Genomic DNA, 26303 nt, shown 5'->3' with positions numbered 1-26303 from the left:
TCAATTTTATAGGGACAACTAAATCTCGCTATAAAAGGATCTCCTACAATTGGTAAGGGCACCAATAATTTATCCCCAGGGGAAAATATCCGAATTTTAGAATTCTTATCAGCTTCTTGCTTCATTAGGTGCTGTGTCACCTTCAAATGCTGTTTAGCTAATTCACCTACCTATTTAATCTTTCAAAATTAAACACCTCTGTCTGATCCTTTACCTGCTCAGGTTTTTCTTTCACCATTTCATCAAACAGTGTCAGCTAATTGAACCTCACCTCCTTCATCTTTCTTTTGTTCTCTCCCTTCCTGTTTTAACTCATGGCTGTGGGATCTTGTCACCACACAGTCCGACACATTTCCAGGGTATTTTTCTTTTAATTCCTGGTTTCATTTTGGTTTTTCTACTACCATGGGCATCACTCCCACTTGTGATCCAGTTATATCGTTTCCCAGAATAAATTGTATTCCTGAAACAGCCACGCTTTCTATCACTCCCACTATTTCTTCCCCAGACTGGATTGGACTCTCTAGTCTTATTTTACACAGGGGAAAACTACTCCTCTCTCCACTTATTCCAGATTGCCCTTCCCTCAGGCAGTATTTCAGAAGGAGTACAAATATTTTCATCTCCTACCATTAGAGACATATTAGCTCCCATATCTCTCAACATTTTCACTTCTTTACCTACTTCCCCTGTTCTACCTGAGTAAACACAGTAAGAAGTTTAACAACACCAGGTTAAAGTCCAACAGGTTTATTTGGTAGCAAAAGCCACACAAGCTTTCGAAGCTCTAAGCCCCTTCTTCAGGTGAGTGGGAATTCTGTTCACAAACAGAGTTTATAAAGACACAGACTCAATTTACATGAATAATGGTTGGAATGCGAATACTTACAACTAATCAAGTCTTTAAGAAACAAAACAATGGGAGTGGAGAGAGCATCAAGACAGGCTAAAAAGATGTGTATTGTCTCCAGACAAGACAGCCAGTGAAACTCTGCAGGTCCACGCAACTGTGGGCGTTACAAATAGTGTGACATGAACCCAATATCCCGGTTGAGGCCGTCCGCGTGTGTGCGGAACTTGGCTATCAGTTTCTGCTCAGCGACTTTGCGCTGTCGTGTGTCGCGAAGGCCGCCTTGGAGAACGCTTACCCGAATATCAGAGGCCGAATGCCCGTGACCGCTGAAGTGCTCCCCAACAGGAAGAGAAGTCTTGCCTGGTGATTGTCGAGCGGTGTTCATTCATCCGTTGTCGCAGCGTCTGCATAGTTTCCCCAATGTACCATGCCTCGGGACATCCTTTCTTGCAGCGTATCAGGTAGACAACATTGGCCGAGTTGCAAGAGTACGTACCGTGTACCTGGTGGATGGTGTTCTCACGTGAGATGATGGCATCTGTGTCGATGATCCGGCACGTCTTGCAGAGGTTGCTGTGGCAGGGTTGTGTGGTGTCTTGGTCACTGTTCTCCTGAAGGCTGGGTACTTTGCTGTGGACAATGGTCTGTTTGAGGTTGTGTGGTTGTTTGAAGGCAAGAAGTGGGGGTGTGGGGATGGCCTTGGCGAGATGTTCGTCTTCATCAATGACATGTTGAAGGCTCCGGAGGAGATGCCGTAGCTTCTCCGCTCCGGGGAAGTACTGGACAACGAAGGGTACTCTGTCCACTGTGTCCCGTGTTTGTCTTCTGAGGAGGTCGGTGCGGTTTTTCGCTGTGGCGCGTTAGAGCTTCGAAAGCTTGTGTGGCTTTTGCTACCAAATAAACCTGTTGGACTTTAACCTGGTGTTGTTAAACTTCTTACTGTGTTTACCCCAGTCCAACGCCGGCATCTCCACATCATGACTACCTGAGTAAACCATACCCACACAGGTGAAGTCTTTGAAAAGATCGGGTTCTATTTTATCATCCAGCCTGAGCCTAGGCAGTGCACTTTCCTTCATCTCCTTGACTTCATTCAAGATTTATTTCACTACCTTAACTAGTCCCACTAGTTAAACCTCTTTTATCACATCCTTTTCCTCAGTGCCTTTCTTAAGCCACCAGCACTGTGCTTTTGTGTGTCCCATCTTATGGCAATTAAAACACCTGAGGTCTTTCACTTCTTTTCCACCCTCTGGGGTATCTTTCTTCACAGGTGGTAAACTGGCCCAGTGTTATCTACTTTTAGTTTTTCATGGAAGGATCTCCCCCTCCCCCAATCTCTATACTTCACGGAATAAGATTGCTGTTGGAAGCCAAATTTTAATTTATGCTCTAATGCGTATTCATCCGCCATCTCTGCAGCTCTTCTCACTAACTGAACCCTCTGCATCTCAACATGAGTTCTTATCACGCTTGGAAGTGAGTTTTTGAACTCCAGCAGAATTATATTTCTAAGGGCCTCATATGTCTTTTCCATCTCCAATGCCCTCTCCCATCAATCGAAATTGTTCTGTTTCACTCTCTCAAAATCGATAAAGGACTGACGTGGTTCCTTTTGTACATTCCTGAACCTCTGTCTATATGCTTCTGGTACCAACTCATATGCACTCAAAACAGCCTTCTTTACCTCTTCATAATTTCCTGACAACGCTGCAAATACCTCAGTGGCCCTGCCGATCAACTTGGTCTGAATTAACATTACATCCACATCCTCTGGCCACTTCATCTGTGTAGCCAATTTCTCAAAGGATATGAAAAAGGCTTCTGCATCCTTCTCATCGAATTTTGGTAATGTTTGGACATTTTTGTATATATCTTTACCAGGCGAGTGGCTATGTTGAGTCTATATAGAGGTATACAAGATTATGAAGGGTATAGATAGGGTGAACAGTGGGAAGCTTTTTCCCAGGTCGGAGGTGACGATCACGAGGGGTCACGGGCTCAAGCTGAGAGGGGCGAGGTATAACTCAGACATCAGAGGGACGTTTTTTACACAGAGGGTGGTGGGGGCCTGGAATGCGCTGCCAAGTAGGGTGGTGGAGGCAGGCACGCTGACATCATTTAAGACTTACCTGGATAGTCACATGAGCAGCCTGGGAATGGAGGGATACAAACGATTGGTCTAGTTGGACCAAGGAGCGGCACAGGCTTGGAGGGCCGAAGGGCCTGTTTCCTGTGCTGTAGTGTTCTTTGTTGCTCATTATCACTTCTATCTGGTACTGTTCTCCTGCCATTTGAAGTCTTTTTTCTCCCATTTTCAATTTTTTTTCTTTCCTAACTGAAACAAACTCTTTTTTTCCCTTTCCATTTCTTCTCTTTCTCTTTCCCTTTCTCTTTCTTCTCTTTGTTTTTCTCTTTCTTCTGCTAGGGCCTTCCTCTCTCTGTCCTTTTCTTCTCTAACTCCATCCTTTCAATTTAATTTTTGAACTCTAATTTTTTCATTTGCAATCTGATTTTTTCTCACTTCACTATACTTGATTGCTTCTTTGCTATTACTAAAGGCTTGACTAACTCCTTTACAAGTTCAGCTTTATTACTATCTCTGCTTAAACCCAATTCTAGTCTGTCTGCCAATTCCATAAGTCTCACCTTTCTCTGTTTTTTAAAGTTTCTTGGCAAATTTGGGATGCATCTTCGACCCTCAAAACCTCTTTAGAGCCATATCCCACTTTTTGATTGAAATGAAACGAAATAGATTTTCCCACTTCTCACTGAAAATTTGTTTAAATATCTGTGACTGTTCAGATTCCGGACAAGCCCCCAATTTTGTTATAGCGCGGAGGTGCATTTTGGAACCACCCAAAGGGGTATACCTTTGTAATCTTGTACAAATGTGTATGAAGTAGTAGGAAGTTACTGGTTTTGGTAAATTAAATCAGGATCTGACACTCTCTGTCCTGAACAATTAACAGGTCCTCATTTTAAAACTGGTGACAACCCTATTAAAATAATTAACAAACTGAATAAAATCCCAACAGAATGCTGTTCAAATATTACAAGGCTCCTTCAGGGATAATGAGATAAATCATTATAGAATTCAGTCACTCTCAACTAATATAAAAACAAACGTCTTTTGGAAGTTTGAACTTTCTCCGGTGATGTTCTTGTCTGGAACATTTTGAGTTGGTATCTCTCTCTATTTAGAGAGTGATTTTATGAAGACATACATGCAACTGTAAGATTTACACGATAGCCTCGCCTTCCCACCACCTGACTCAAGTGGTGGCAAGCATATTCTGACAGTTACCCCCCTTGTCCGGGTTTATATACCTTGAATTACCTCACAGTATTCCTGCAATCTGAGTGGCTTGAGCTGTCAACAATCCTCACATTTGAATTTCATCAGTTTTGTGTCTTTGTGTGCTTGTTCTAAACCCATTGCTCCAATTCAAAAGCCTGTTTTACAAGGTTGGAACACTGACTACTCGGCTTTGATACAAATGTTGCAAAAACCAGCATCTGCAAACTGCACTCTGCAATTTAAAATCCACACATAAAGCCACCTGCTTTTTAAAGAGACAATGCTATATGATTTCTTCTTTTGGTTTTAGCATTTCTTTTTACTATTTACATTTGTCAAACACCACATTTTTAACCTTACATATGCAACTTCACAACAAGTAAAAATAAACAAAATAATCTAAATTTATTGTACTCTACAGCTAGTTTAATATTTATTTTGTTTCGTGGATGATATAGGACATTCCAACAAGGAAAATAACTATCCATTCAACTTTTCACCATGTAGTAGAGACATTGGCTTGATCTTTTGACAACGTGACAACGTAAATAAGAGCAGGGATAAATCATATGGCCTCTCAAATCTGCTCCACCATTCAATATGATAACAGCTGATACAGTGCCTCAACTCCATTTTCCCACCACTCCCTGTCTCCCTTGATTCCCTGAGAGATCAAATCTATCCCAGTCTAAAAAATGCTCAACATTGGAGCAACCACAACCTTCTGAGATCAAGAATTCCAAAGGTGTACAGCCCTCTGAATGAAGAAATTTCTCTTCATGTCAGTCCTAAATGATCAACCTATTATCCTGAGGCTGTGCCCTCGCCAACAGCACACCCAGTTATTAATTCCCCAAACTGGGGAAACAGCCTCTCAGAATCTATCTCTCAAACCCCTTCAGAATTTTATATACTTCAACGAGATCACTTCTTATTCTTCGAAACACCAGATAGTGTAGATCCAATTTACCCAGTCTCTCAACATAGGAGTGACTAGTCATCCTGTCTCGAAACATAGCCTCATTCTCTCTCCAGATACTGTCAGACCTACTGAGTTTTTCCAGCGTTTTCTATTTTTATTTGATTCCAGTATCCACAGTATTTTGCCTTTATTCCATTCCCTTCAACTGTCTTTATCCTTTTGCTGCCTTTTTGTGTATTCCTCATAGCATGCATTCCCATGTAACTTTGTATCACCAGCAAACTTAAGTTACATTACTCTCAGTCTCTTTTCCCAATTGCTTAATATAGATTGTAAGTAGCTGAGACTTCAATGCTGAGCCTTGCAGCAGCCCACGAGTTACAGCCTGCCAAATTGGAAATGTCCCATTTATCCCTACTTTCCTCTTCCTGGCTGTTAACCAAATTTCCATCCATGCTAATATATTATCCCAACTTCATGAGCCGAATCTTGCATATGAAATTTTGGGTGGGATTTTCTAGCCCTTCCTGCCAGTGGGATCTTCTGGTCCCCCCAAGGCCCAGCTCCTGTGGCAGGGCCCCTGGCAGAGGGGTGGGCAAGCCATGCAAAATTCCATTGACAGCAGCAGGATTGGAAGATCCCGCTGACAGCCAATGATAAGCTGCCTCCGCCACCAGAAAACACGCTGCAGGATTCCTAGACACTTGCAACCTTTGTATGACGCCATACTGAATGCCCTTTGGAAATCCAATATGCTATGTCTACTGGCTTCCCTTTATCTATCCTGCTACATCCTAATAAATCTTTCAAACATGAGTTCTATTTCAGAAAATCATGTTGACTCTGCTTGACAAACTAATTGACTCCATTTAAGTTAAAGATTAGTATGTCGCTCTCAAATTTAATATGAAATTCAATTGTCTCCCAATAATGTTTCTGCAGATGATCTCTTACTATAAAAAGTAATCCTGTCTCATTACAGAAGAGTAGATCTAAAATAGCTTTATCCTAGTTGGCTCCATAACATATTGCTCTAGAAAACTGTCACCAAAACATTCTACAAACTAGCTTGTCAATTGATATGAAGAATAAAGTCTCCCAAGATTATTACTTTGTCATTGTTACAAGCTCTAATTATTTACTGTTGAATGCTCTAAGAACAGTACAACAGCCAGTAAGAGATATACTACTATTATCAGCATTTTATGACCTTGGTTATTCCTAATCTCTATCCACACTGATTCAGCATCCTGATCTTCTAAGCCAAGATTCTTACTTCCTAATGTCATCCTTTATTATCACAGCTACGCCTCCTTTTCCATTCCACACATCTTTTTGAAATGTTATTTTTAAAATTCGTTCATGGGACGTGGCTAGTATTTATTGTCCATCCATAATTTCTCTTTAACTGAGTGGCTTGCTTGGCCATTTCAGAGGGCATTTAACAGCCAACCACATTGCAGTTGGTCTGGAGTCATATGTGGGCCAGACCAGACCAGGATGGTCTGAATTTAAAAATTAAAGCAAGGGTAAAGAACAAAGAACAATACAGCACAGGAACAGGCCCTTCGGCCCTCCAAGCCCGCGCCACTCCCTGGTCCAAACTAGACCATTCTTTTGTATCCCTCCATTCCCACTCCGTTCATATGGCTGTCTGGATAAGTCTTAAACGTTCCCAGTGTGTCCGCCTCCATCACCTTGCCTGGCAGCGCATTCCAGATCCCCACCACTCTCTGTGTAAAATATGTCCGTCTGATATCTGTGTTAAACCTCCCCCCCTTCACCTTGAACCTATGACCCCTCGTGAACGTCACCACCGACCTGGGGAAAAGCTTCCCACCGTTCACCCTATCTATGCCTTTCATAATTTTATACACCTCTATTAAGTCTCCCCTCATCCTCCGCCTTTCCAGGGAGAACAACCCCAGTTTACCCAATCTCTCCTCATAACTAAGCCCCTCCATACCAGGTAACATCCTGGTAAACCTCCTCTGTACTCTCTCCAAAGCCTCCACGTCCTTCTGGTAGTGTGGCGACCAGAACTGGACGCAGTATTCCAGATGCGGCCGAACCAACGTTCTATACATCTGCAACATCAGACCCCAACTTTTATACTCTATGCCAAGCTTGGGTGATTGAGAGCACCCCGGTGGATGTGCCCCTACACAACAAGTACTCCTGCCTGAATACTGCTGGGGGGGTCAGCCCGCCTGGGGGAAGCAGCAGTGGCCGTGTCTCCAGAGTGGAGTCCGGCCCTGTAACTCAGAGGGCTAAGGAAAAGAGGAGGAAGGCAGTGTTAATCGGGGACTCGACAGTAAGGGGGTCAGACAGGCGTTTTTGCGGAGGCAGGCGGGAGTCTCGGATGGTGGTCTGCCTCCCTGGGGCCGGGATCCAGGATGTCGCTGGTCGACTCCCAGAAATCCTGAGGGAGGAGGGAGAGGAGCCAGAGGTAGCGGTACATATTGGTACCGCTGATGTGGGAAGGAAGGGGGAAGGGGTCATGAAAAGAGAGTATAGGGAATTAGGGAGACAGCTGAGAAGGAGGAAAGCAAAGGTAGTAATCTCAGGATTGCTGCCTGTGCCACGGGAGGGTGAGGGCAGGAATGGAGTGAGGTGGAGGATGAATGTGTGGCTGAGGGACTGGTGCAGGGGGCAGGGATTCAGGTTCCTGTACCATTGGGACCTCTTTAGGGGCAGGTGTGACCTGTACACAAAAAATGGGTGGCACTTGAATCCCAGGGGGACCAATATCCTGGCGGGAAGGTTGGCTAAGGCTACTGGGGAGAGTTTGGGTTGGGGGGAGAGTTAGGTTGGGGGGAGGGGATCGAGACGAGGTGACTGGGAGCGAGGAAGTTAGCTCGCAAACAGAGAAGGGTTATAGACGGTGCAAGAGGGAGGATGGACGGGTGATAGAGAAGGGGAGAGCTCAAACCAAAGGATTGAGATGTGTTTACTTTAATGCCAGGAGTATAGTGAATAAAGGGGATGAGCTCAGAGCGTGGATCGATGCCTGGAAGTGTGATGTGGTGGCCATTACGGAGACTTGGATGTCTCAGGGACAGGACTGGATACGACAGGTGCCGGGATTCAGATGTTTCAGGAAGGACAGGGAGGGAGGCAAGAGAGGGGGTGGAGTGGCACTGCTGATCAGGAATAGTGTCACAGCTGTAGAGAAGGTGTATGCTGTGGAGCGATTGTCTACAGAGTCTCTGTGGGTGGAAGTTTGGAGTGGGAAGGGGTCGATCACTTTGCTGGGAGTTTTCTATAGGCCGCCCAATAGTGACAGGGAGGTGGAGGAGCAGATAGGGAAACAGATCCTGGAGAGATGCAATAATAGCAGAGTTGTTGTGATGGGAGACTTTAATTTCCCAAACATAGATTGGAATATCCCCAGGGTAAGGGGATTGGATGGGGAGGAGTTCGTTAGGTGTGTTCAGGAGGGTTTCCTGTCACAGCATGTGGACAAGCCGACAAGAGGAGAGGCTGTACTTGATCTGATACTGACCAATGAACCTGGACAGGTGTCAGATCTCTCAGTGGGAGAGCATCTTGGGGATAGCGATCATAACTCTATCTCCTTTATGCTTGCATTGGAAAAAGAGAGGATCAGGCAAGCTAGGAAAGCGTTTATATGGAGTAAGGGGAATTATGAAGACATAAGGCAGCAAATTAGAGGAGTAAATTGGAAGGAGGTGTTCTCGGGGAAATCTACTGAAGAGAGGTGGCAGTTTTTCAAAGAATGTCTGTCTAGGGTTCTACAGGACAATGTTCCAAGCAGACAAGGAGGAGTTGGTAGGTTAAAGGAACCGTGGTGCACGAAAGCTGTGCGGGACCTAGTCGAGAAGAAAAGGAAAGCGTACAAAAGGTTCAGAGAGCTTGGCGAAGATAGGGATCTAGATGAGTATACGGCTTGTAGGAAGGGACTAAAGAAGGAAATTAGGAGAGCCAGAAGGGGTCACGAGAAGGCCTTGGCAAGTAGAATTAAGGAAAACCCTAAGGCCTTCTATAAATATGTGAAGAGTAAAAGGATGAGACGTGAAGGAATTGGACCTATAAAAGGTGAAGGCGGGAAAATCAGTACGGAACCAGTAGAAATGGCAGAGGTGCTTAATGAGTATTTTGCCTCGGTTTTCACAGAGGAGAAGGACATGGGTGGATGTACTGTGGGCTTGTGGTGGACTGAAAAGATTGAGTATGTGGACTTTAACAAAGAGGTTGTGCTGGAATCTTTGAATGGCATCAAGATAGATAAGTTGCCGGGTCCGGATGGGATGTACCCCAGGTTACTGTGGGAGGCGAGGGAAGAGATTGCAGAGCCTCTGGCGATGATCTTTGTGTCGTCGATGGAGACGGGAGAGATGCCGGAGGATTGCGGATGTGGTTCCTACATTCAAGAAGGGGAATAGGGATAGCCCAGGAAATTACCGACCGGTGAGTCTAACCTCAGTGGTTGGTAAGCTGATGGAGAAGAACCTGAGGGACAAGATTTATGAGCATTTAGAGAGGTTTAGTATGCTCAAGAATACTCAGCATGGCTTTGTCAAAGGCAGATCGTGCTGTACGAGCCTGGTGGAGGTCTTTGAAAATGTGACTAAACACATTGACGAAGGGAAAGTGGTAGATGTGGTTTATATGGATTTTAGCAAGGCTTTCGATAAGGTCCCCCATGCAAGGCTTCTAGAAAAAGTGAGAGGGCATGGGATCCAAGGGGCTGCTGCCCTGTGGATCCAGAACTGGCTTGCCCAAACGAGGCAGAGAGTGGGTATAGATGGGTCTTTTTCTAATTGGATGTCGGTCACCAGTGGTGTGCCCCAGGGATCTGTTCTGGGACCCTTGCTGTTTGTCATTTTCAGAAATGACCTGGATGAGGAAGTGGAGGGATGGGTTGGTAAGTTTGCCGACGACACGAAGGTTGGTGGGGTTGTGGATAGTCTGGAGGGATGTCAGAAGTTACAGAGGGACATAGATAGGATGCAAGACTGGGCGGAGAAGTGGCAGATGGACTTCAACCCAGATAAATGCGTAGTAGTCCATTTTGGTAGGTCAAATGGGATGAAGGAGTACAATATAAAGGGAAAGACTCTTAGTACTGTAGAGGATCAGAAGGACCTTGGGGTCTGGATCCATAGGACTCTAAAATCGGCCCCGCAGGTGGAGGAGGTGGTTAAGAAGGCGTATGGTGTGCTGGCCTTTATCAATCGAGGGATTGAGTTTAGGAGTCCGGGGATAATGATGCAGCTCTATAAGACCCTCGTCAGACCCCACTTGGAGTACTGTGCTCAGTTCTGGTCGCCTCATTACAGGAAGGATGTGGAAAAGATTGAAAGGGTGCAGAGGAGATTTACAAGGATGTTGCCTGGATTGAGTGGCATGCCTTATGAGGATAGGCTGAGGGAGCTCGGTCTTTTCTCCTTGGAGAGACGTAGGATGAGAGGAGACCTAATAGAGGTATATAAAATGTTGAGAGGTATAGATCAGGTGGACTCTCAGAGGCTTTTTCCCAGGGTGGAAATGGCTGCTACGAGAGGACACAGGTTTAAGGTGCTGGGGGGTAGGTACAGGGGAAATGTTAGGGGGAAGTTTTTCACACAGAGGGTGGTGGGTGAGTGGAATCGGCTGCCGTCAGTGGTGGTGGAGGCAAACTCAATAGGGTCTTTTAAGAGACTCCTGGATGAGTACATGGGACTTAATAGGATGGAGGGTTATAGGTAGGCCTAAAAGGTAGGGATATGTTCGGCACAACTTGTGGGGCCGAGGGGCCTGTTTTGTGCTGTAGTTTTCTATGTTTCTCGAACAAAGAACAGTACAGCATAGAACAGGCCTTTCGGTCCACCAAGCCGGCACTGATCACGTTGTCTTATCTAGACCAACCACCCGTATCCCTCTATTCCCTGGTGTTCATGTGTCTATCCAGATAAGTCTTAAATGTCATTAATGTGACTGCCTCAACCACCGCACTTGGCAGTGCATTCCAGGCTATCATCATCCTCTATGTAAAAAACTTCCCTGCACTTCTCTATTGAACCTCTCCCCCCTTATCTCGAACTTGTGCCCCTTTGTAATTGTCATTTCTGCCCTGGGAAAAAGCTTCCAACTGTTCATTAGTGAAACGGATGGGTTTTTACTACAATGGTCCCCATCAGTTTTTTAATTCCAAATGTTTATGGAATTCAAATTTCACCATTTACCATGGTGGGATTCAAACCCGAGCGCACATTATGCTGGGTTTCAGGATTACTAGCCTTGGGACAATACCATAATGCCACTGCTGCCCCTATTGATCAGCAATATTTATTTCCCAATCTTGATCACTTTTTAAATTCTTTTGTGGGACACGAGCATCGCTGGCGGGCCAGCATTTATTACCTTTCCCTAGTTGCCCTTGTTCAAAGGGCAGTTGAGAGTCATCCACATTGCTGTGGCTCTGGAGTTATGTAAGCCAGACCAGATGAGGACAGCAGATTTCCTTCCCTAAAACACATTTGTGAACCAGGTGGGTTTTTCTGATAATCAACAATGGTTTCATGGGCATCAGTCGATTCTTGATCCCAGCTATTTTTTATTGAGTTCAAATTCCACCATCTGCCACGACGGGGTTTGAACCTGGGCCCTCAGAACATTAGCTGAGTTTCTGAATTAATAGTCTTATGATAATACCTCTAGACCATCGTCTCCTCATAACCATAACTCCATAATGGCATTTCTATTAAACTAATTTGTCACTATTTATGCTGCTAGTCCATCAAACTTGTGAGTTTTTCATGCACTCAGATAAACAGTCCTTAATTTTATTTATTTTATCATTATGTTTTGCAAGGCCTTACTTGATGATGCACCCTTATTGTTAAATTGACTTCCCCTTCCAGTCCCACTCTGCTTCTCTTTAACCAAAGAGCGGCACGCTAGCAGTGGTTAGCACTGCTGCTTCACAGCTCCAGGGACCTGGGTTTGATTCCCAGCTTGGGTCACTGTCTGTGTGGAGTTTGCACATTCTCCACGTGTCTGTGTGGGTTTCCTCCGGGTGCTCCGGTTTCCCCCCACAGTCCAAAGATGTGCGGGTTAGGTTGATTGGCCATGCTAAAATTGCCCCTTAGTGTCCTGAGATGCGTAGATTAGAGGGATTTGCGGGTAAATATGTACGGATAAGGGGGTAGGGCCTGGGTGGGATTGTGGTTGGCGCAGACTTGATGGGCCAAATGGCCTCTTTCTGCACTGTTGGGTTTCTAGAACAAAGAAAATTACAGCACAGGAACAGGCCCTTCAGCCCTCCAAGCCTGCACCGACCATGATGCCCGACTTAACTGAAAGCCCCTAAGCTTCCGGGGACCACATCCCTCTATTCCCATCTCATTCATGTACTTGTTAAGATGCCCCTTAAAAGTCACTACCGTATCCGCTTCCACTACCTCCCCCGGCAACGAGTTCCAGGCACCCACCGCTCTCTGTGTAAAGAATCTGCCTCGCACATCTCTTTTAAAACTTGCCCCTCGTACCTTAAACCTATGCCCCCTAGTAATTGACTCTTCCACCCTGGGAAAAAGCTTCTGATTATCCACTCTGTCCATGCCTCTCATAATCTTGTAGACTTCACTCAGGTCTCCCCTCAACCTCTGTCGCTCCAGTGAGAACAAACCAAGTTTCTCCAACCTCTCTTCATAGCTAATGCCCTCCATACCAGGCAACATCCTAGTCAATCTTTTCTGTACCCTCACCAAAGCTTCCACATCCTTCTGGTAGTGTGGCGACCAGAATTGAACACTATATTCCAAGTGCGGCCTTACTAAGGTTCTATAAAGCGTCATGACTTGCCAATTTTTAAACTCAATACCCCGGCCAATGAAGGCAAGCATGCCATATGCCTTTTTGACTACCTTCTCCACCTGCATTGCCACTTTCAGTGACCTGTGTACCTGTACACCCAGATCCCTTTGCCTATCAATACTCTTAAGGGTTCTGCCATTTACTGTATATTTCCTATCTGTATTAGACCTTCCAAAATGCATTACCTCACATTTGTCCGGATTAAACTCCATCTGCCATCTCTCTGCCCAAGTCTCCAACTGACCTATATCCTGCTGTATCCTCTGATGGTCCTCATCGCTATCCGCAGGTCCACCAACCTTTGTCGTCATCCGCAAATTTACTAATCAAACCAGTTACATTTTCCTCCAAATATTACAAACAGCAAAGGTCCCAGCACTGAACCCTGAGGAACACCACTTGTAACAGCCCTCCATTGAGAAACGTACCCTTCCATTGCTGCCCTCTGTCTTCTTTGACCGAGCCAGTTTTGTATCCACCTTGCCAGCTCACCTCTGATCCCATGCGACATCACCTTCTGCACCAGTCTGCCATGAAGGACCTTGTCAAAGGCCTTCGTGAAGTCCATGTAGACAACATCCACTACCCTACCCTCATCAATCATCTTCGTCACTTCCTCGAAAAACTCGATCAAGTTCGTGAGACACGACCTCCTCTTCACAAAACCATGTTGCCTCTCACTAATACGTCCACTTATTTCCAAGTGGGAATAAATCCTGTCTCGAAGAATCCTCTCCAATAATTTCCCTACCACTGATGGAAGGCTCACTGGCCTGTAATTACCTGGATTATTCTTGCTACCCTTCTTAAACAAAGGGACAACATTGGCTATTCTCCAATCCTCTGGGACCTCCCCTGTAGTGGAGTTGTTAAAACTCTGACCTCCCCTGTAGCCAGTGAGGATACAAAGATTTCTCTCAAGGCCCCAGCAATTTCCTCTCTTGCCTCTCTCAGTATTTTGGGGTATATCCCATCAGGCCCTGGAGACTTGTCTACCTTGATGTTTCTCAAGAACCCCAATACCTCCTCCTTTTTGATCTCAACATGACTCAAACTATCTACACATCCTTTCCCAGACTCATCATCCACCAAGTCCTTCTCTTTGATGAATACTGATGCAAAGTACTCATTTAATACCTCGCCCATTTCCTCTGACTCCACACATAGATTCCCTCCCTTGTCCTTCAGTGGGCTAACCCTCTCCCTGGCTACCCTCTTGCTCTTTATATATGTGTAAAAAGCCTTGGGATTTTCCTTAATCCTGCTGGCCAATTCTATGATTCTATGAAATGGCTGTGCTGCTGTATTACGTCAACTGCCTTAAGATTTCTAAATTTTCTTTTTCCTTATTCCCATTCCTTCCCACATTTAGCTTAAAGTTCTATCTACAGACCTACTTATATGATTCGCCAGGACACTGACCCCAACCCAGATTAAATGTCACCCATTACAATGGAACAACTCCCTATTTCAAGAGTACTGGTGTCAGTGCCCCATGTATCAAAATCTCTATTTCTCACATCACTCTTCGTCAGGCATTTAATTCTTTAAGTTTCTTGACCCTACACATGGCCTCAGTAAAGATTTTTCCTACTGGTGCAATTGTGAACACAGTTAATTGAGAGCATTGCCAATTTCAATATAAATATCAGAGAAAATCTTCACTAATGTATTTGTAGAGTTATACTTGCAGTGCCCAGAAGAACTCTTGAACCTGCATTCTTTTCACAATTATCTTTTTGTTCGAACAGTTTATTTTCTTAATAAGTGGTTGGATGAGCCACCACCCACATTGTGAAACATCACTGAAATTCGCTATTTTGCTATGGGGTATACTTATTCAACACTTATGCTATATTCCCATTATTTAGTTGAATGCAAGGTGGTTTATGAAAGCTAAATTAACTTCAATAAAACACTCGTATGTTCAATAATTCAAGCGATTCACCGTTAATTGTGCCTGTATATTCTATTCAAATAATTGCAAATTTGGACAGAGATTTATAATGGAAAAACTTGATGCAAAATTGTTGTATCAGAGTGTGCAAAGTATTCTTGATCTCATTGTCTAATTATGTAAATTACATGAGCTTTTCTGCATTAAAAATATAATTCATTATACTTTTAATATAGTTCATTCAAATTAAGAACTGGGAAAATCGAGAATACCACAAACTGGCTGACCATGTTGACCTCCACACCCAGTTCTCTGATCTGCACTCCTGTTGGATGAGGCTGGGAGCGGAGCTTCGCCAAATTTATCTGAATAATAATTATAAAAATCACAAATATGAAAATTGAAGATCACAGTGTTTCACTATCTTAAGTTTCTTAGACTCATTGAATTAACATATGCAAGGAGGTTCCTCTCTTTTACTCATTGTTTCAATTCTGAACAAATGTTTAATGATCATTTTTGGATGAAGGTAAGTAATATAAATAAATACATTTGAGTGTTGTAGACTTTAAACCCTATAACAAGGGGTGGAATTTTCCCAAACGAAGTGTCATAATGGCGACAAAACAGGAGCGATCTGCTTCGATCTTTCTGGCATGATTGAACCGCAATCATCCCACACTTAGTCCACATGAAACACGCTGTTATGGAGTCCCTGGGTGCGTGACTTGCCTGAACTAGCCACAGCTGCGTGCTGTCAACAAAGGGGAGCTGCATTGAAATATTCCTGCTGCATCAGCAGCCAGGCACGTCAGGAGGATTGCAGCATGTAGATCAGCCCCACATTTCACAAAGGGAGACCTAGGATGGCTTCTTCTGTACCCCCGGGAGGGCAAATGACCCAGGAGAAGGGACTCAAAAAAGACTGGGATGCGCTCGCTGCAGCAGTCAGTTCCCGCAGCCTGACACTGAGCACTGTTACCCAATGCCGGAAGATGATGAATTACCTCATTTGGGCTGGAAAGGTGAGTGTCCACGTGTCTCACCCTGGCAGCAGTCCCATCTGTCGAGCCTGGAATATCCACATCAATCCACTCCCTGACACCCCACAGCCATCCAGCACCCAACCCCTTAGCATCTTCCTCAAATTCCTCTGGCACCCCCGTCACAACCCCTGCATGGCGAGGCAAGGTACTGACATAAGCCACCTGTTCCCCCACATCCATGCCCCCTGGGACTGCTAGTCATCAGGCTTGCAATCATCTCCTTTTGTCTCCACAGGAGAAAATGGCCCATAACAGAAGGCAGCGGGAGAAGACAGGCAGGAGAATTCCTGAGTTGCGTTTCCTGACCCTCTTTGAGGAGCACATGAACAAACTGAGTGACTGTGATGTCGGTGTGCACCACAGAAGTGAGGAGCCACAAAACCTTCATTTACATGATCTCTCTCAAGTAAGTTCCAAGCTCCCAGATAGTTGTCTCTCCCTTGCACTGAACCATGCGTCTTCTCTTTCAGGAGCAACACTTGATGAGGCCAGGTCCTCAGCAGTCGGCAACCCCCCCACCGTGAACCACCTCAGAGGAAAGCTCTGTGGAAAGCACTGACCAGGCATCATAGGCTCCTGCACCATTCTCAGCAGCTCAGAGACATACATCTCAGTGGGTGGCATCAGCAGACAGGCTTCAGGGTCAATTTTTGGTGAGCTGATGTTGTGGGAACGTCTGATGGATCAGGCAGGCGGTGGTCTCTCTGATTTCAGGAAACAGCTGGCCCCCAGCCAGTTGCTGAGCTGCTGGAAAGAGTCCTCATGAAACTGCTGGAAATGCAGAAGCAGAGCCGAGGACTGCAGGAGGGGGTGTCAGCGACATGCTGGCAACTGGAAGACCACTTGGGGGAGTCCCACAGCCTTCAGGTGCAGGAGATAGTGCCGATATTGTGAGGCACCCAGGCCAACTCTTCAGCGGTGGTGACAGTGGTGGAGAGCCAGGGGCAGGAATTCATAGAATCATAGAATCTCTACAGTGCAGAAGGAAGTCATTTGGCCCATCGAGTCTGCACCAACCACAATCCCACCCACGCCCTATCCCCATAACCCCAAGTATTTACCCTGCTAATTCCCCTGACACTAGGGGCCAGTTTACCATGATCAATCCACCTTGGCAGGGTCCAAGACATGGCCAAATTTCTGAGGACCATGGCTGAGAGCCTTGGGAGTATGCTCAAGACACAGCGAGCAATTATGGAGGGGCTCCACAGCTTGGTCCAGTCTTAGAGGGCTGTAGTTGATGGCTCGCACACCATGGTGCAGACAATGTTGGGCCTTCAGGACTGGTAGCACCAAGTGACACAGAGGCTTCTGCAGCTGCCCCTCCATCCCACGGAGTGTCCCAAGGGCCCACTGGTTCGCCAAGGAGGGAGAAAGCGCTGGAGGCCATCCCATGCCTCCCACCCAGGAGACTCCAGCAGTCTTCAGCTCCAGTTTGAATTCCCCCTTCTTGACACTATTGCATCTAATGGGCAACGGGCTGAACAGGGTGGCACCATTACATCCATGACACCCGGAAGTTGGCCGGGGCCCTCTAGGAGATGCCTATCAATGGCATCAAAGGCCACGGGCGTGGTGCACAGCAGACCGTCTCCATCTCTGATGTGCATCCTGGGGAGTCACCTAGACGTAGTGGAGGGGTCAAGTAAAGTTAAGGAGTTCTAGAGTAGCAAAGAGGGCAAGGGTGAAGGCAGACACTGTACAAAGAACAGTACAGGACAGGAACAGGCTGTTCGTCCTACCAAGTCTGTGCGGACATAGTTGCCTCTCTAAACTGCCTCTATATGGTCCTTATCCCACTATTCCCTGCCTATTCATGTATCTATCCACATGCCTCTTCAACGTTGTTATAGAATCTGCTTACACTACTTGGCGTTCGAGCCATTCACCACTCTCTGTGTGAAAAACTTGCCTCTTACATCTCTTTAAATTTTCTCCCTCTCACTTTCAACCTATGCCCTATGTAATTGACCCTTCAACCCTGGGAAAAAGAATCATAGAACCATAGAAACCCTGCAGTGCAGAAGGAGGCCATTCGGCCCATCTAGTTTGCACCGACAATAATCCCACCCCAGGCCCTATCCCCACAACCCCACACATTTACCCTGCTAAATTCTCTCGCCTACACATCCCAAGACACTAAGGGGCAATTTACCATGGCCAATCAACCTAACCTGCACATCTTTGGACAGAAGGAGGAAACCGGAGCACCCGGAGGAAACCCTCTTAGACACTGGGAGAATGTGCAAACTCCACACAGCCAGTGACTCAAGCCAGGGATCGAACCCAGGTCCTTGGAGCTGTGAGGCAGCAGTGCTAAGACTCTGACTATCCACTGTATCTAAGCGTGTCATAATCTTATAAACATCTATCATAGAGTCATAGAGGTTTACAGCATGGAAACAGGCCCTTCGGCCCAACTTGTCCATGCTGCCCCTTTCTTTAACCCCAAAGCTAGTACCAATGGCCTGCGTTTGGCCCATATCCCTCTATACCCCATCTTACCCATGTAACTGTCTAAATGCTTTTTAAAAGTCAAAATTGTACCCGCCCCTACTACTACCTCTGGCAGCTTGTTCCAGACACTCACCATCCTCTGTGTGAAAAAATTGCCCCTTTGGACCCTTTTGTATGAATTCCCTCTCACCTTAAACCTATGCCCTCTAGTTTTAGACTCCCCTACCTTTGGGAAAAGATATTGACTATCTACCTTGTCTATGCCCCTCATTATTTTATGGACCTCTATAAGATCACCCCTCAGCCTTCTACGCTCCAGAGAAAAAAGTCCCAGTCTATCCAGCCTCTCCTTATAACTCAAACTATCAAGTCCCGGTAGCATCCTAGTAAACCTTTTCTGCACTCTTTCTAGTTTAATAATATCCTTTCTATAATAGGGTGACCAGAATTGCACACAGTATTCCAAGTGTGGCCTTACCAATATCTTGCACAACTTCAACAAGACTTCCCAACTCCTGTATTCAACGTTCTGACCAATGAAACCAAGCATGCTGAATGCCTTCTTCACCACTCTGTCCACCTGTGACTCCATTTTCAAGGAGCTATGAACCTGTACCGAGATCTCTTTGTTCTGTAACTCTCCCCAACGCTCTCCCATTAACTGAGTAAGTCCTACCCTGGTTCGATCAACTAAAATGCATCACCTTGCATTTGTCTAAATTAAACTCCATCTGCCATTCGTCAGCCCACTGGCCCAATTGATCAAGATCCCCTTGCAATCCTAGATAACCTTCTTCACTGTCCACTTTGCCACCAATCTTGGTGTCATCTGCAAACTTACTAACCATGCCTACTAAATTCTCATTCAAATCATTAATATAAATGATAAATAACAGCACTGACCCCTGAGGCATACCACTGTTCACAGGCTACCAGTTTGAAAAACAACCCTCTACAACCACCCTCTGGCCAGTCATCAAGCCAATTTTGTATCCAATTGGCGACCTCAACCTGGATCCCGTGAGATTTAACCTTTTGCAACAACCTACTGTGTGGTACCTTGTCAAAGGCTTTGCTAAAGCCCATGTAGACAACATCAACTGCACTGTCCTCATCTACCTTCTTGGTTACCCCTTCAAAAAACTCAGTCAAATTTGTGAGACATGATTTTCCACTCACAAAGCCATGCTGACTGTCCCTAATCAGTCCTTGCATCTCTAAATGCCTGTAGATCCTGTCTCTTAAAATACCTTCTAACAACTTACCCACTACAGATGTGAGGCTCACTGGCTTTTCCCTACAGCCTTTCTGAAACAAAGGCACAACATTTGCCACCCTCCAACCTTCAGGCACCTCACCTAGATGATTCAAGTATCTCTGCTAGGGGACCCGCAATTTCCTCCCTAGCCTCCCACAGTGTCCTGGGATACACTTCATCAGGTCCCAGCGGTTTGTCTATCTTGATATGGTTTAAGACTTTGAGCACCTCCTTCTCTGTGATATGTCCACTCCTCAAGACATCACTATTTATTTCCCCAAGTTCCCTAACATCCATGTTTTTCTCAACAGTGAATACTGACGAGAAATATTCATTTAGGATCTCACCCATCTCTTGTGGATCCGCACATAGCTGACCTTGTTGATCCGTAAGAAGCCCTACTCTCTCCCAAGTTATTCTTTTGCCCTTTATGTATTTGTAGAAGCTCTTCAGAGTTTTCTTTGCCTTCTCTGCCAAAACAATCTCGTGTCTCCTTTTTGCCCTCCTGATTTCTCTCTTGACTCTCCTCCTACACCCTCTATACTCTTCAAGAGATCCAACTGATCCCAGCTGCCTATGCATGTCATGTGCCTCCTGCTTCTTCTTGACCAGGGCCTCAATATCCCTAGTCATCCAGCGTTCCCTACTTCTACCAGCCTTGCCCTTCACTCTAAGAGGAATGTGCTTACCCTGAACCATGATTAACACACTTTTGAAAGCCTCCCACGTACCAGGCGTCCCTTTGCCTTCCCACATACTCCCCCAATTAACTGTTGAAAGTTCCGCCTGATACCATTATATTTGGCCTTGCCCCAATTTAGAATTTTAACTTTAGGGCCAGACCTATCGTTCTCCATAGGGATCTTAAAATTAATGGAATTATGGTCACTGGTCCCAAAGTGATCTCTCACTCACACTTCTGTCACCTGCCCTTCCTTATTTCCCAAGAGGAGGTCAAATTTTACCCTCTCAGGTACCCCCCTCATCCTCCGACGCTCCAATGAAAACAATCCAAGTTTGTTCATAGTCCATATCCTCCAAACTAAGCAACATGCTGGTAAGTCTTTTCTGCACCCTTCCCAGCTGCAACATGACTTTCTAATTCCTATACTCAACGTCCCAACCAATGAAGACCAGCATGCCATACACCTTTTTGACCACCTTATCCACCTGTGTTGCCATCTTCAGGAAACTGTGGATCTGCATGCCTCGATCCCTCTATATGCTAATATTTCTAAGGGCTCTACAATTTACTGCATACATTCCTTCTGCAGTAGACCTTCCAAATCACATCACTTCACATTTGTCCGGGTTAAATTCCATCTGCCATCTTTTGGCCCAGGTCTCCAGCTGTTTTATATCATGCTGTATCCTCTGACAATCCTCCTTGCTATCCGCTACTCCCCCAATTTTTGTATCATCTGCAAATTTACTAATCAGATTACCTACATTTTCCTCCAAATCATTTATATATATTACAAACAACAGAGACCCAGCACTGATGCTTGTCGAACACCACTTGTAACAGACCTCCAGTTAGAAAAGTACCCTTCCACTGTTACTCTCTGCTTTCTATGCCCAAGTCAGTTATGTATCCATCTTACCAGCTCACCTCGGATCCCGTATGGCTTCACCTTCTGTATCAGTCTGCCATGAGGAACCTTATCGAAGGCTTTACTAAAGTCCATGTAAACAACATCTACTGCCCTGCTCTGGTCAATTTTTTTGTCACTTCCTCAAAGAACTCAATCAAGTTTGTGAGACACGACCTCCCCTTCACAAAACCAAGGTGCCTACCGCCAATAAGCCTATTCTCTTCCAGATGTGAGTACATCCTGTCCCTAAGAATCTTCTCCAATAATTTCCCCACCACTGATGTAAGGCTCACAAGCCTGTAATTTCCCGGATTGTCTCTTCTGCCCTTCTTAAACAGAGGAACATAAGAACATAAGAACATAAGAAATAGGAGCAGGAGTAGGCCATCTAGCCCCTCGAGCCTGCCCCGCCATTCAATAAGATCATGGCTGATCTGACGTGGATCAGTACCACTTACCCGCCTGATCCCCATAACCCTTAATTCCCTTACCGATCAGGAATCCATCCATCCGCGCTTTAAACATATTCAGCGAGGTAGCCTCCACCACCTCAGTGGGCAGAGAATTCCAGAGATTCACCACCCTCTGGGAGAAGAAGTTCCTCCTCAACTCTGTCTTAAACCGACCCCCCTTTATTTTGAGGCTGTGTCCTCTAGTTTTAACTTCCTTACTAAGTGGAAAGAATCTCTCCGCCTCCACCCTATCCAGCCCCCGCATTATCTTATAAGTCTCCATAAGATCCCCCCTCATCCTTCTAAACTCCAACGAGTACAAACCCAATCTCCTCAGCCTCTCCTCATAATCCAAACCCCTCATCTGCGGTATCAACCTGGTGAACCTTCTCTGCACTCCCTCCAATGCCAATATATCCTTCCTCATATAAGGGGACCAATACTGCACACAGTATTCCAGCTGCGGCCTCACCAATGCCCTGTACAGGTGCATCAAGACATCCCTGCTTTTATATTCTATCCCCCTCGCAATATAGGCCAACATCTCATTTGCCTTCTTGATCAATGTTAGCCACTCTCCAATCTTCTGGTATTTCACTCGTGGCTAAAGAGGATACAAAGATCTTGGTCAAGGCCTCAGCAATTTCTTCTCTAGCATCTCTCAGTATACTTGGATAGACCGTATCCGGCCCTGGGGACTTGCCCACTTTAACATTTTTCAATACCTCCAATATCTCCTTTTTTATCTCAACATATCCTAGAATTGTCAATATCCTCCTTTCTACACTCACCATCCACCACATCCTTCTCCTTTGTGAATACTGATGCAAATTACTCATTAAGGACCTCACCCACCTCATCTGGCTCCACACACAAATTCCCTCCACTGGCCTTGAGTGGACCCACCTTTTCCTTAGCGATCCTCTTCCTCCTTATATATGCATAAAAAGCCTTGGGATTCTCCTTAATCTTGCCTGCCAAAGACATTTCATGGCCCCTTTTTGCCATCCTAAGTCCCTGTCTAAGCTATTTCCTGCTATCTCTTCAAGCTCTTCAAGAGCTTTATCCGTTTTCAATTTCCTGAAATTCATGTATGCCTCCTTTTTTTTCACTCAGCTCACAATCTCTCTTGTCATCCAGGGTTTCCAAATCTTGCCATCTTTATCCTTTATTTTTACAGGGACATACTTGTCCTGAATTGTTAACAACTGTCTTTTAAAAGACTCCTGCATATTGGGTGTGGATTTACCCTCAAACAGGCACCCCCAGCCTCCATTCCCTAGCTCCTGCCTAATACTGTCATAGTTAGCCTTCCTCGAGTTTATTACTTTCACTCTGGGGCTACTTCTATCCTTTTTGACAAGGATTTTGAAGTTTATCGAATTGTGATCACTGTTCCCCACTGAGACATCAATCCCTGTCCAGGCTCGTTTCCCAGAACCAGGTCTAAGATAGCCCTTCCCGAGTTGGACTATCTACATATTGCCTCAAGAAGCACTCTTGGATACACTGAACAAACTCTGCCCCGTTCAAGCCCCTAACACTAAAGAAATCACAGTCTATATTGGGGAAGTTAAAATCATCCATCAGAACAACCCTGTTGTTTTTACATCTTCCCAAAATCCGCTGATTTATCAATTCCTCCACTTCACGCTGGCTGTTGGGAAGTCTGTAGGACAACACCAACAGTGTGGTTGCACCGGTCCAGTTCCTGAGTTCTACTCATATGGCCTCACTGCATGATCCCACCAAGGTGCCCTCCGTCTGTATAGCTGTGACATTCTCCCTAATCAGTAAAGCAACACCCCTACCTCTTTTGTCATCCTCTCTATCTCACCTGAAGCATCTAAATCCTGGGCTGCTAAACTGCCAGTCCTGCCCTTTTTTCATCCAAGTCTCCATAATTGCCATAACATCATAATTCCATGTGGCAATCCAAGCTTAAAGTTCATCCACCTTACCTGTCTTACTCCTTGCGTTAAAGCAAACACACCTCAGACTATCTGTCCTGTCATGTTTTGTACACTCTCCCTGTGTTTTATTTCTCTTAGCCTTACTCGACCCATTCACTGAGTTCTCCGCAGTCTCTGTACTCTCTGACCTACTGCTGTGGATTCCACCAGCCTGTCTTATTAGTTTAAATCCACCCGAACTGCATGATCAAATCTCCCTGCTAGGATGTTAGTGCCCTTCCAGTTAAGATGCAACCCGTCCTTTTTGTATAAGTCCCATCTGCCGTGGAAGAGATCTGTGGTCTAAAAATCCGAAGCCCTCCCTCTTGTAGTTAGGGATAGGGTGGTACACACTGTACAGGATAATGATTAAAGGATATTGTACCCCAAAGTAGCAACTCTTCTGTCTGTGACCTGCTGCCCACAGGAACTTTCCACCCCATCTGTACCCACTGGGGAACAAAGCATGATACAGCGTGGGAAAGGCCCTTGGCCCATTGAGTCTGCACTGATGATAACTACCACTGAAGCCATGCTAATCCCATTTTCCAGCACCTGTGCCATATCCCTGAATGCCGTGGTATTTCAAGTGCTCATCCAAATACTTTTTAAGGGCCGTAAGGTAACCAGCCTCCACTACCATCCCAGGCAGTGCATTCCAGAGCATCATCACCCGCTGAGTGCAAACTTCTTCTCAAATCCCCTCTGAGACTCCTGCCCCTCAACCATGGTTGACCCCTCATTGCTGGGCCCAGGGTTAGGTGGCTGATGAGAATGCCATTCCAGACATGGGACAGCTCGGGGGTGGGTGGGTGGGTGGGTGGGTGGGTGGGGGGGGGGAGCAGTGGGGAATGAACTATTGACTGGTGAGTCTCATGTCAGCAGTGGGGAAACTGTTGGAGAAAATTCAGAAGGAGAGCATTGGACTCCACTTGGAAAGGTGCAAGTTGCTTCGGGATAGGGGGACAGCCATTCCCTATTCACCCTAACCATACCCTTCATGAATGCATTCATCTCAATCCTGTCCCCCACTCAGCCTTCTCTGTTCTAAAAAAGCAATCCAAGCCCATCTGTCTCTTCTTATGGCTCAAATGCTCCATCCCAGGCAACATCCTGGTGACCCCATTCGGACCCCCAATAGTGCAACTGCACTCTTCCTATAGTGAGGTGACCAGAATTGCACACAGTCCTCCAGCTATGGTCTAACCAGTGTTCCATACAGCTCCAACATTACCTCCCTGCTCTTATACTCCATGCCATGAATGATGAAAGCAAGTGTCCCACATGTCTTTGCAACCACCCTCTTCACCTGCCCTGCCGCCTACAGGGATGATGAATAAGTACCCCAAGATTCATTTGTTCCCCTCAGCTGCCTGGTGTCCTGCCATTCTTTAGATACTCTCTTGTCTTGTTATTCATAGACTCATAGAATCCCTACAGTGTAGAAGGAGGCCATTTGGCCCATTGAGTCTGCACCGGCCCTCCAACAGAACATCCCACCCAGGTGTTATCCCTGTCACCCCACATATTTACCCCACTAATTCTCCTAACTTACACATCTTGGGACACTAAGGAGCAATTTAGCATGGACAATCCACCTAACCTGCACATCTTTGGACTGTGGAGGAGAACCAGAGCACCCGGAGGAAACCCATGCAGACACAGGGAGAACGTGCAAATTCCATACAGTCTCCCAAGGCTGGAATTGAACCCAGGTCCCTGGCACCATGAGGCAGCAGTGCTAACCACTGTGCCACTGTGCTGCCCCAAAGCACTCCCTCCAAAGTGCCTCACCTTGCATTTATCAGAGTGAAATACCACCCGTCACTGTCCGCCCATTTGACTAACCCATCTGTAACTTCCTGTAGCCTACGACTGCCGTCTTCACCATGGGCCACCCGACCAACCTAGGTGTCATCTGCAAACTGACTGACCATTCCCCTACATTATCATCTATATCATTTCTGTTTATAAGAAATAATAAAGGACCCAAAACTGAACTTGTGGTACGCCACTGGACACTGGCCTCCAGTCACTCGAACAGCCTTCTGCCACCATCCTTTGTGTCCTCTTACTAAGCCAATTTCAGATCCATCTTGCCAAGATCCCCTGCCTTTCATATGTTTGAAATGGCTCAATTAGTCCCCATGTGGGACCTTGTCCAAGGCAGTGCTCAAAGCCACCTGAACTACAGCAACTGCACCTCCCTCATCCATACACTTGATCACTTTTTCAAAATATGCTTTCAAATTCAATAGGAATGACCTCCATTGTCAAAGCAATGCTAACTATCCCGAAGCAACTCACACCTTTCCAAGTGGAGTCCAACGCTCTCCTTCTGAATTTTCTCCAACAGTTACCCCACCGCTGACCACTCACCAGTCAATAGTTCATTCCCCGCTGGCCCTCCAAGCTATCCCATGTCTGGAATGGCATTCTCATCAGTCATCTCATCAGCCACCTAACCCTGAGCCCAGCAACAAATGTACTTGGGAAAGATATTTTCATGAGTAGGAGAGACTAAGATCCGAGTGCACAGCCACATAAATTTGGGATGACCCTTTACAACCGAGATGAGGAAGAATTTCTTCAGCCGGAGGGTAGTGAACCTATGGAATTCATTGCCTGGGAAGGCTGTGTGGGCCAGTTCATTGAGTATATTTAAGACAGAGAAAGATAGGTTCTTAATTGGTGAAGAAGGTGTTTGGCATGCTTGGTTTCATTGGTCAGAACATTGAATACAGGAGTT

The 26303-nt window shown here is 45.7% G+C and overlaps 1 protein-coding gene across 1 annotated transcript in view; it reads right to left on the bottom strand.

Moving 5' to 3' along the window:
- The window catches only part of zfpm2a (zinc finger protein, FOG family member 2a), a 978760-nt gene that overhangs the window by 452660 nt on the left and 499797 nt on the right, over positions 1 to 26303 (bottom strand). The gene's annotated exons all lie outside the window — the stretch shown is intronic.

This window comes from Mustelus asterias, chromosome 7, assembly GCF_964213995.1.
Source record: "Mustelus asterias chromosome 7, sMusAst1.hap1.1, whole genome shotgun sequence".
NCBI classification, from domain to species: domain Eukaryota; kingdom Metazoa; phylum Chordata; class Chondrichthyes; order Carcharhiniformes; family Triakidae; genus Mustelus; species Mustelus asterias.
The sequence above is the reverse complement of the archived record's forward strand: the minus strand, read 5'-3'. Positions and strand labels throughout refer to the sequence as shown.